We start from the raw sequence: 8,788 nt of genomic DNA, 5'->3' as shown, positions 1-8,788 counted from the left end.
AGGTGCTGCAACCATTGAGACACATCTTACTGATGTGGCCAAATCTAATGCTCCCGATCCAGCAACCGAACAACAACTGGTTGCGCATAGTGTTTCTTCTCAAGCAGATGCTGCAGATAAAACTGCTTCTGAAGCACCATGCGCTGATGTTCCCAAGTTTACATCTCCAGGATCCCAAGATTATAAGCAAGCTCCTAATGCTGAATGTGGCCAATCTCCATCTACAGGTGTGCACCAAACAGATTTTTTTCTACATTTTTTCATATGTAGATGTGCAATCTCACAGAATACTAAGCACTTGCAACATATATACATGTGCTATCACTTAAAAAATTAACTGCAAATCTCACAAGCTTCTCCAATTTATATTCCTTGCTTCCACACATCGAACATCTGGCTTCTTGATCAACCAAATGCATTCTCACATGACAAATAAACCAACAATTCTGCTCATTCTATCAACTTATGTCTAAAATATAATCTGATTGCTTCTTATCATACATGCATCTGCTTCCTCATCTACTTGATGCTTGCTACCTTGTATCTATATGTCCCAATTTGATATACATGATGCTTCTTTTCAAATTACTTGCTGCAATACTTATAACGGAATGCTTCCTTAACCTGTATTTTTTCCAACGCATGTACCAACTGCACTCGAAGTTGAATGCACTATCGGCACCCAAACTCAAGATAAGAAAAACAGGAAAAAAAGAGCTTTTCTAGACTGTAATAATGAAGCACAACAAAAAAAGCTCAAGAACCTTAAGGTTACTGACAAATCGAAGGATGCATATGACACCTACATTCTCAGAAGGTGCATAAGGAAGCCGGTTGACAATGAAAAAAGGTAACATTAAGTCCTCGCTCCCTTTATGATTTCATTGATGTCAAATTTGATCAAACACTTAGCTGCAATATTTCTTATAAATTTGCATGATCAGGCCTCCTTTTGTTGACTTTGGAGAATATCATGTCACATATGAAGAATTCCGCGAAGCTTTCAAACCACGTGGAAGCATTGACAAAAACGTCATGGAGCTTTTCACTCGGGATTTCAACTTGGTGACCAACATCCATACAACCAGTGAGCCCTTGTGCACCAAGTTTGCATTCTCACAATCTTTGACCGTATGTTTCATTCTCCTGTACTCAACTATTTTTACCGACGTTACTTCCAACAATAGTTGACTCAACATCCATTTTTTTAGACAAAGCTCATTGTCCATGAGGATAAGTTTGACCCTCAAACATGTATTAAAGAATTCCAGAAAGTTTACAGAGATCACCAGCTCAAATCAAAGGATATGGTACCTATTGTCATTCACCTTCTTTCCATCCACACATGTGAGATTTACCAAATAATATATATTTCCGCTACTCCGACTAGTGCTTCTTTTTTGTTTTGCTTCCTAGCTATACTTTGCAATAGTGGACAGTGGACATTGGGTCCTAGTGTGCATCAACCTTCTCCTCAAACAAGTCAATGTCCTCGACTCTATGATTGGTGTCAAGAAAACAAGATGCTATGACAGAGCCGATTTTCTGGTACGAAGCATGTAAACTGTTTATTTTATGATTTTTTTTTAATGCAGTTTACTCACTCAATAGCCAAATTTGCATATGCAGACCCAATATATTTTAATGTACACTCTACTTTACAATCCATACTAACCATGCTTCTGTACCTTTACTAATATGCTCTCACTTACGAAGAACCGGCTTCGTACCATTCATACATATATTTTTCAAATATTGGGTCGTCGGCACCACAAATATTTGGTTCTCTAATTATTTTCTGCTTCTTCACAGGTGAATAATTTTATCAAACTTGTTTCCTCCGCCAACGCATTCCCTAAAACAAACTTTGGCCAGTTTGTCCAGAACAATCCTCAGGAATTGCGTCAGCAGACCACCATGTAATAGAATGACCCTGAAATACACATTCATTCTCTCATCATTTGTTATGTTCGCTCACATATTTTCCATGTTCATGAACAGATTTGACTGCGGAGTTTTCGTAATGATGTTCATGACACAATGGGATGGCAAGATAATGAAGCCTTTTAACCAGGTTTGTACCAACCTTTTTTTAAGGCTGGCGTCACTAGGGATCGGATACCGATTTGTAGTTTTTCATCGGACCCCATCCCTGCCGCACGATAGAGACTACGTGCATCATCCGATTGCTAGTACTTATTTCTTGATTTTCTTCCTACTATGTACTTGCAAGGATCACGTCCAATCCCACGACTTTCGGTGTCGGCTTAAAAAGCATTACTGGTCGCTAAAATAGTATACGTACCTTGCATCCCTTTGTTGTTTCCAAATATTCCAGACATCGCCCATCTAATTACAAACATTCCCAAAACTGCTCCCCTCGTTAGTTTCCAAGTATTCATTCTTGATTTTTAGTAATCCAATTATTTTAGTACATCTTGAGGACACTAAATACTGTAGTTGCTTCATTCGAAGCAACTTTTGTTTCCAACACTTGGCACGTTGCTTCGAATGAAATTTAATTGAATTTGCTTCTCTATGAAAGAAATATATTTGTAATGTGAAACATTGATTAGAGACAATTTTCCAAACTTTTCTACTGACAATGCTTCCAATAATATAAACAATTTTTCCATAAATTACTTGAAATAACATATGCTTCTAATGAGATGTTGAATAGCTTCCAGAGAAAACAAAATGCGCTCCTGTCGAACAAACAATCTGCTCCCGTTCATGCACACCTTGGTTACCATGTTTTTGCTTCGATTTGATTGTGCTGCTCGCTTCCTTCTTGCTTCACATATGCTTCCTTTGAGCCGGAACATTGTCTCCCGTTGTCGGTTTTGTTGCCATGCTACAAGTTTGTACTGAAATTAGCAATTAACACTCCTTTGTTTCAATTAAGGAGCTCACTGAATTTACACAACAGTTCATTCTCGTAACCGCAACTAACTGATTTTTTCAGGATTTGATTCAACTTCGGATGCTCATCTCATACAAGCTCCTTACATCGTCGTTGAACAAAGTTGATCCGACCTGGGTGTTGAAGAAGAAGTAATTATCCGTGCAGCCAGGATGCTGAAGAAGAAATAAATGTATGTGCTTCCTTTGTTGTGGAAGCATAGCTGCAGATTGACACCTGCACCGTTGTTTTCATCATTTTTCTGTGGATACATTGCACTGTCTTTCCAATATGTATCCTCTAGTGCATGCAAACTGCAGTAATATGTGACAAGCTACTAGTGCCTGTGTACTGCAATAATATGTGACAAGCTAATGACGCTTCCGACATATTAATTTTTTTTGGAATCTCTCTCTGATATTCATGCCATCACACCACGTTACTTCATTTTTTGTATTACTTTTAAAATTTGTTGGAAGCTCTCTCTGGCAGAATCAATTGTTATCTACTTTAGAAACTATGCTGGGACTACCCAGAAGAGTTAGTATTTGATGCCCGAAGCAACTTATACAAATATTATAAACTGATTTTAAGATTACCCAAAAGCAACCATATTGGCTGCCAGAATCTACATACATACAGTTACAAACTGTTCTGACATGCCCCATACAAGAAGCATCCCTACTGTCCACCAGGAGCAACTAACATATTCTTTAGAAGCTAATCTGATGCTACCCATTAGCATATGTACTTTCCAACACAACCCAGACTACGTTTACATGCCTAAAAACTATAAGACACTAGCTCCAGATTGCGCCTACATAGTTTCGTGCATCCTAGAAGCATCCACACGAAAACATATAACAACTCCATTTTCTACTTGCGGCCTTCTCTGCCAAAACACATGTGCGACCCTATAACCTGAAAAATAAATTACTCATGTTTCTATGCAACAACAGACTATTATTTATGTGAAATCACTACGAATGCTTCTTGAAGCTTCTAAAATTCACAAGCATGTGACATACAAATAAGACAACAATTCAAAATAAAACACCATGTTATCATTCTCCTCAAAAGCTTGTCCAGTTTACTGCCATTGCAGTGGGTAAATAATCGGTGTTGACTACCAGTGTATGTGCTTCAAATAAACCAAAACAATGTTACACAAAACCATTAATCAAGCTTCTCCTTTACTACTCACGTGCTTCACCCAGACATAATGAATAATCCCATCCATTCATTTCAGATAATCGAATACCAGAAACACAATTTAGATTGTTCGAACAGAAAAAAATGTAATGCAACAACCATTATGGCACGACCATACCGGATACACTCAATATTAAGTAGGACAATATTCGCATGAATATACACATTATGAATGCTTCCAATGAACTGCGCAAACAACCAGAACCTCACAAAGTTAGCTCTGTCTCGAGCCGAAAACGTTCCTCGCGGTCAGCTTTTTCTTTCCTTTCTAGTGCTTCTATTGGGCATTTCCTCCGGATATGACCAGTTTCACGACACTTCGAGCAAGCATTCTGCGCTCTTTTCTTTGCTTTTTCTGTGCTTCCTCTTGTCGCACCTCCACCGCATGCTTCTTCCTCTTTTCTTTTGCCGCGGGACGACCCTTTTTTTGCAGAACGCGGAGGATTCATCAAATTCTTATCTGCTGCACCGATTTCCTCAGCTTCTTCTTCTCCCACGACACCACCAGACAATCTTAATTTCTCAATTAAGGAGTTCAAATGTTCAGCACGACCTTCCACAATCTTGTATGATTCTGTGCCATAACACGCTTTTGCTGCAAGCTTATTCAACATCTTGCATAGAGCATTGTACCTCAATGTGTTTGTCTCTGGAACTACGCTATACCCTTTTTTTTTGCGATAGGAACTACGCTATACCCTGAAAACTCTCTACTGCATCTAGCTTCACACACAGTTGCAGCCTCCGACCATCTATGAAGCAAATACTGTTCAGGTATTTCTTGGACATTTGTATGCACCATCACCTTCAGGATGTGGTGACACAACATCCCATTCACGAAGAACCTGTTATATGTGCACAAGTAAGAATTTTCTATCTGGTCATAACTCACCATCCGAATTTTCTTTGCTCTTGGATCATTCCTATGAAGCTCTGATGGCGTGTATTTCACACGTTCGTTGGGCAACCCCAAGAGGAAGGTATGATGAGCACAGCAGCAAGTTTTCCCTCAGAAAGAAACCAAGGTTTATCGAACCAGGAGGAGCCAAGAAGCACGTTGAAGGTTGATGGCGGCGAGATGTAGTGCGGCGCAACACCGGAGATTCCGGCGCCAACGTGGAACCTGCACAACACAACCAAGCTACTTTGCCCCAACGAAACGGTGAGGTTGTCAATCTCACCGGCTTGCTGTAACAAAGGATTAACCGTATTGTGTGGAATATGATTGTTTGCGAGAGAAAAAAAGTAGAACAAGTATTGCAGTAGATTGTATTTCAGTAAAGAGAATTGGACCGGGGTCCACAGTTCACTAGAGGTGTCTCTCCCATAAGACGAACAGCATGTTGGGTGAACAAATTACAGTTGGGCAATTGACAAATAAAGAGAGCATGACAATGCACATACATATCATGATGAGTATAGTGAGATTTAATTGGGCATTACGACAAAGTACATAGACCGCCATCCAACTGCATCTATGCCTAAAAGTCCACCTTCAGAGTTATCATCCGAACCCCCTCCGGTATTAAGTTGCAAAGCAACGAGACAATTGCATTAAGTATGGTGCGTAATGTAATCAACAACTACATCCTTAGACATAGCATCAATGTTTTATCCCTAGTGGCAACGAGCACAACACAACCTTAGAACTTTACTGTCACTGTCCCGGTGTCAATGCGGGCATGAACCCACTATCGAGCATAAGTACTCCCTCTTGGAGTTAAAAGCATCTACTTGGCCGGAGCATCTACTAATAACGGAGAGCATGCAAGATCATAAACAACACATAAGCATAACTTTGATAATCAACATAACAAGTATTCTCTATTCATCGGATCCCAACAAACGCAACATATAGAATTACATATAGATGATCTTGATCATGATAGGCAGCTCACAAGATCCGACAATGATAGCACAATGGGGAGAAGACAACCATCTAGCTACTGCTATGGACCCATAGTCCAGGGGTAGACTACTCACTCATCACTCCGGAGGCGACCATGGCGGTGTAGAGTCCTCCGGGAGATGAATCCCCTCTCCGGCGAGGTGCCGGAGGCGATCTCCGAGGATCCCCCGAGATGGGATCGGCGGCGACGGCGTCTCGGTAATGTTTTCCGTATCGTGGCTCTCGGTGCTGGGGTTTCGTCACGGAGGCTATTTGTAGGCGGAAGGGCAGGTCAAGAGGCGGCACGGGGGCCCACACCACGGGCCGGCGCGGCCAAGGGGGGCCGCGCCGCCCTAGGGTTTGGCGCCCCGTGGCCCCTCTTCGTCTCTCCTTCGGACTTCCGGAAGCTTCGTGAGAAAATAGGCCTCTGGGCTTTAATTTCGTCCAATTCCGAGAATATTTCTTTACTAGGATTTCTGAAACCAAAAACAGCGTGAAAACGACAAGCGGCACTTCGGCATCTTGTTAATAGGTTAGTTCCGGAAAATGCACGAATATGACATAAAGTGTGCATAAAACATGTAGATAACATCAATAATGTGGCATGGAACACAAGAAATTATCGATACGTTGGAGACGTATCAGCATCCCCAAGCTTAGTTACTGCTCGTCCCGAGCGGGTAAAACGATAACAAAGATAATTTCGGAGTGACATGCCATCATAAACTTGATCATACTATTTGTAAAGCATATGTAGTGAATGCAGCGATCAAAACAATGTGTATGACATGAGTAAACAAGTGAATCATAAAGCAAAGACTTTTCATGAATAGCATTTCAAGACAAGCATCAATAAGTCTTGCATAAGAGTTAACTCATAAAGCAATAATTCAAAGTAAAGGTATTGAAACAACACAAAAGAAGATTAAGTTTCAGCGGTTGCTTTCAACTTGTAACATATATATCTCATGGATATTGTCAACATAGAGTAATATAATAAGTGCAATAAGCAAGTATGTAAGAATCAATGCACAGTTCACACAAGTGTTTGCTTCTTGAGGTGGATAGAAATAGGTGAGCTGACTCAACATTGAAAGTAAAAGAATGGTCCTCATAGAGGAAAAGCATCGATTGCTATATTTGTGCTAGAGCTTTGATTTTGAAAACATGAAACAATTTTGTCAACGGTAGTAATAAAGCATATGCATCATGTAAATTATATCTTATAAGTTGCAAGCCTCATGCATAGTGTACTAATAGTGCTCGCACCTTGTCCTAATTAGCTTGGACTACTGGATTATCACCGCAATACATATGCTTTAACCAAGTATCACAAAGGGGTACCTCTATGCCGCCTTGTACAAAGGTCTAAGGAGAAAGCTCGCATTTGGATTTCTCGCTTTTGATTATTCTCAACTTAGACATCCATACCGGGACAACATAGACAACGAGATAATGGACTCCTCTTTTAATGCTTTAAGCATTCAACAACAATTAATTCTTTTCTCATTAGAGATTTGAGGATGTTTGTCCAAAACTGAAACTTCCACCATGGAACATGGCTTTAGTTAGCGGCCCAATGTTCTTCTCTCACAATATGCATGCTCAAACCATTCAACTCGGTGTAGATCGCCCTTACTTCGGACAAGACGAACATGCATAGCAACTCACATGAAATTCAACAACGAGTTGATGGCGTTCCCCGGTAAACATGGTTATCGCACAACAAGCAACTTGATAAGAGATAAAGTGCATAATTACATATTCAATACCACAATAGTTTTTAAGCTATTTGTCCCATGAGCTATATATTGCAAAGGTGAATGATGGAATTTTAAAGGTAGCACTCAAGCAATTTACTTTGGAATGGCTGGAAAATACCATGTAGTAGGTAGGTATGGTGGACACAAATGGCATAGTGGTTGGCTCAAGTATTTTGGATGCATGAGAAGTATTCCCTCTCGATACAAGGTTTAGGCTAGCAAGGTTATTTGAGGCAAACACAAGGATGAACTAGTACAGCAAAACTCACATAAAAGACATATTGAAAGCATTATAATACTCTATACCGTCTTCCTTGTTGTTCAAACTCAAAACTAGAAATTATCTAGACCTTAGAGAAACCAAATATGCAAACCAAATTTTAGCATGCTCTATGTATTTCTTCATTAATGGGTGCAAAGCATATGATGCAAGAGCTTAAACATGAGCACAACAATTGCCAAGTATCACATTACCCAAAACATTTATAGCAATTACTACATGTATCATTTTCCAATTCCAACCATATAACAATTTAACGAAGGAGAAACTTCGCCATGAATACTATGAGTAGAAACCAAGGACATATTTGTCCATATGCTACAGCGGAGTGTGTATCTCTCCCATGAAGTGAATGCTAGGATCCATTTTATTCAAACAAAACAAAAACAAAAACAAAACGACGCTCCAAGAAAAAGCACATAAGATGTGGCCGAATAAAAATGTAGTTTCGGGGAGGAACCCGATAATTTGTTGATGAAGAAGGGGATGCCTTGGGCATCCCCAAGCTTAGACAGCTTGAGTCTTCTTGATATATGCAGGGGTGAACCACCGGGTGCATCCCCAAGCTTAGAGCTTTTCACTCTCCTTGATCATGTTGCATCATACTCCTCTCTTGATCCTTGAAAACTTCCTCCACACCAAACTCGAAACAACTCATTAGAGGGTTAGTGCACAATATAAATTGACATATTCAGAGGTGACACAATCATTCTTAACACTTCTGGACATTGCATAATGCTACT

General features: G+C 40.1%; 2 long non-coding RNA genes across 2 annotated transcripts; both read left to right on the top strand.

Moving 5' to 3' along the window:
• Window positions 1–1,069: 1,069 nt before the first annotated feature.
• On the top strand, window positions 1,070–1,523 carry LOC124659468. Its single transcript, XR_006989589.1, has 3 exons — window positions 1,070–1,131; window positions 1,212–1,310; window positions 1,417–1,523. It is a non-coding gene; the product is annotated as an uncharacterized LOC124659468 (long non-coding RNA).
• Window positions 1,524–1,847: 324 nt separating this feature from the next.
• Window positions 1,848–3,016, top strand: LOC124659467. Its single transcript, XR_006989588.1, has 3 exons — window positions 1,848–1,919; window positions 2,002–2,074; window positions 2,966–3,016. It is a non-coding gene; the product is annotated as an uncharacterized LOC124659467 (long non-coding RNA).
• The last annotated feature ends 5,772 nt before the right edge of the window (window positions 3,017–8,788 follow it).

This window comes from Lolium rigidum, chromosome 6 (assembly GCF_022539505.1).
Source record: "Lolium rigidum isolate FL_2022 chromosome 6, APGP_CSIRO_Lrig_0.1, whole genome shotgun sequence".
In the NCBI taxonomy this organism is placed as follows: domain Eukaryota; kingdom Viridiplantae; phylum Streptophyta; class Magnoliopsida; order Poales; family Poaceae; genus Lolium; species Lolium rigidum.
Note: the sequence above shows the minus strand (reverse complement) of the source record. Positions and strands in the feature narration are given on the sequence as shown.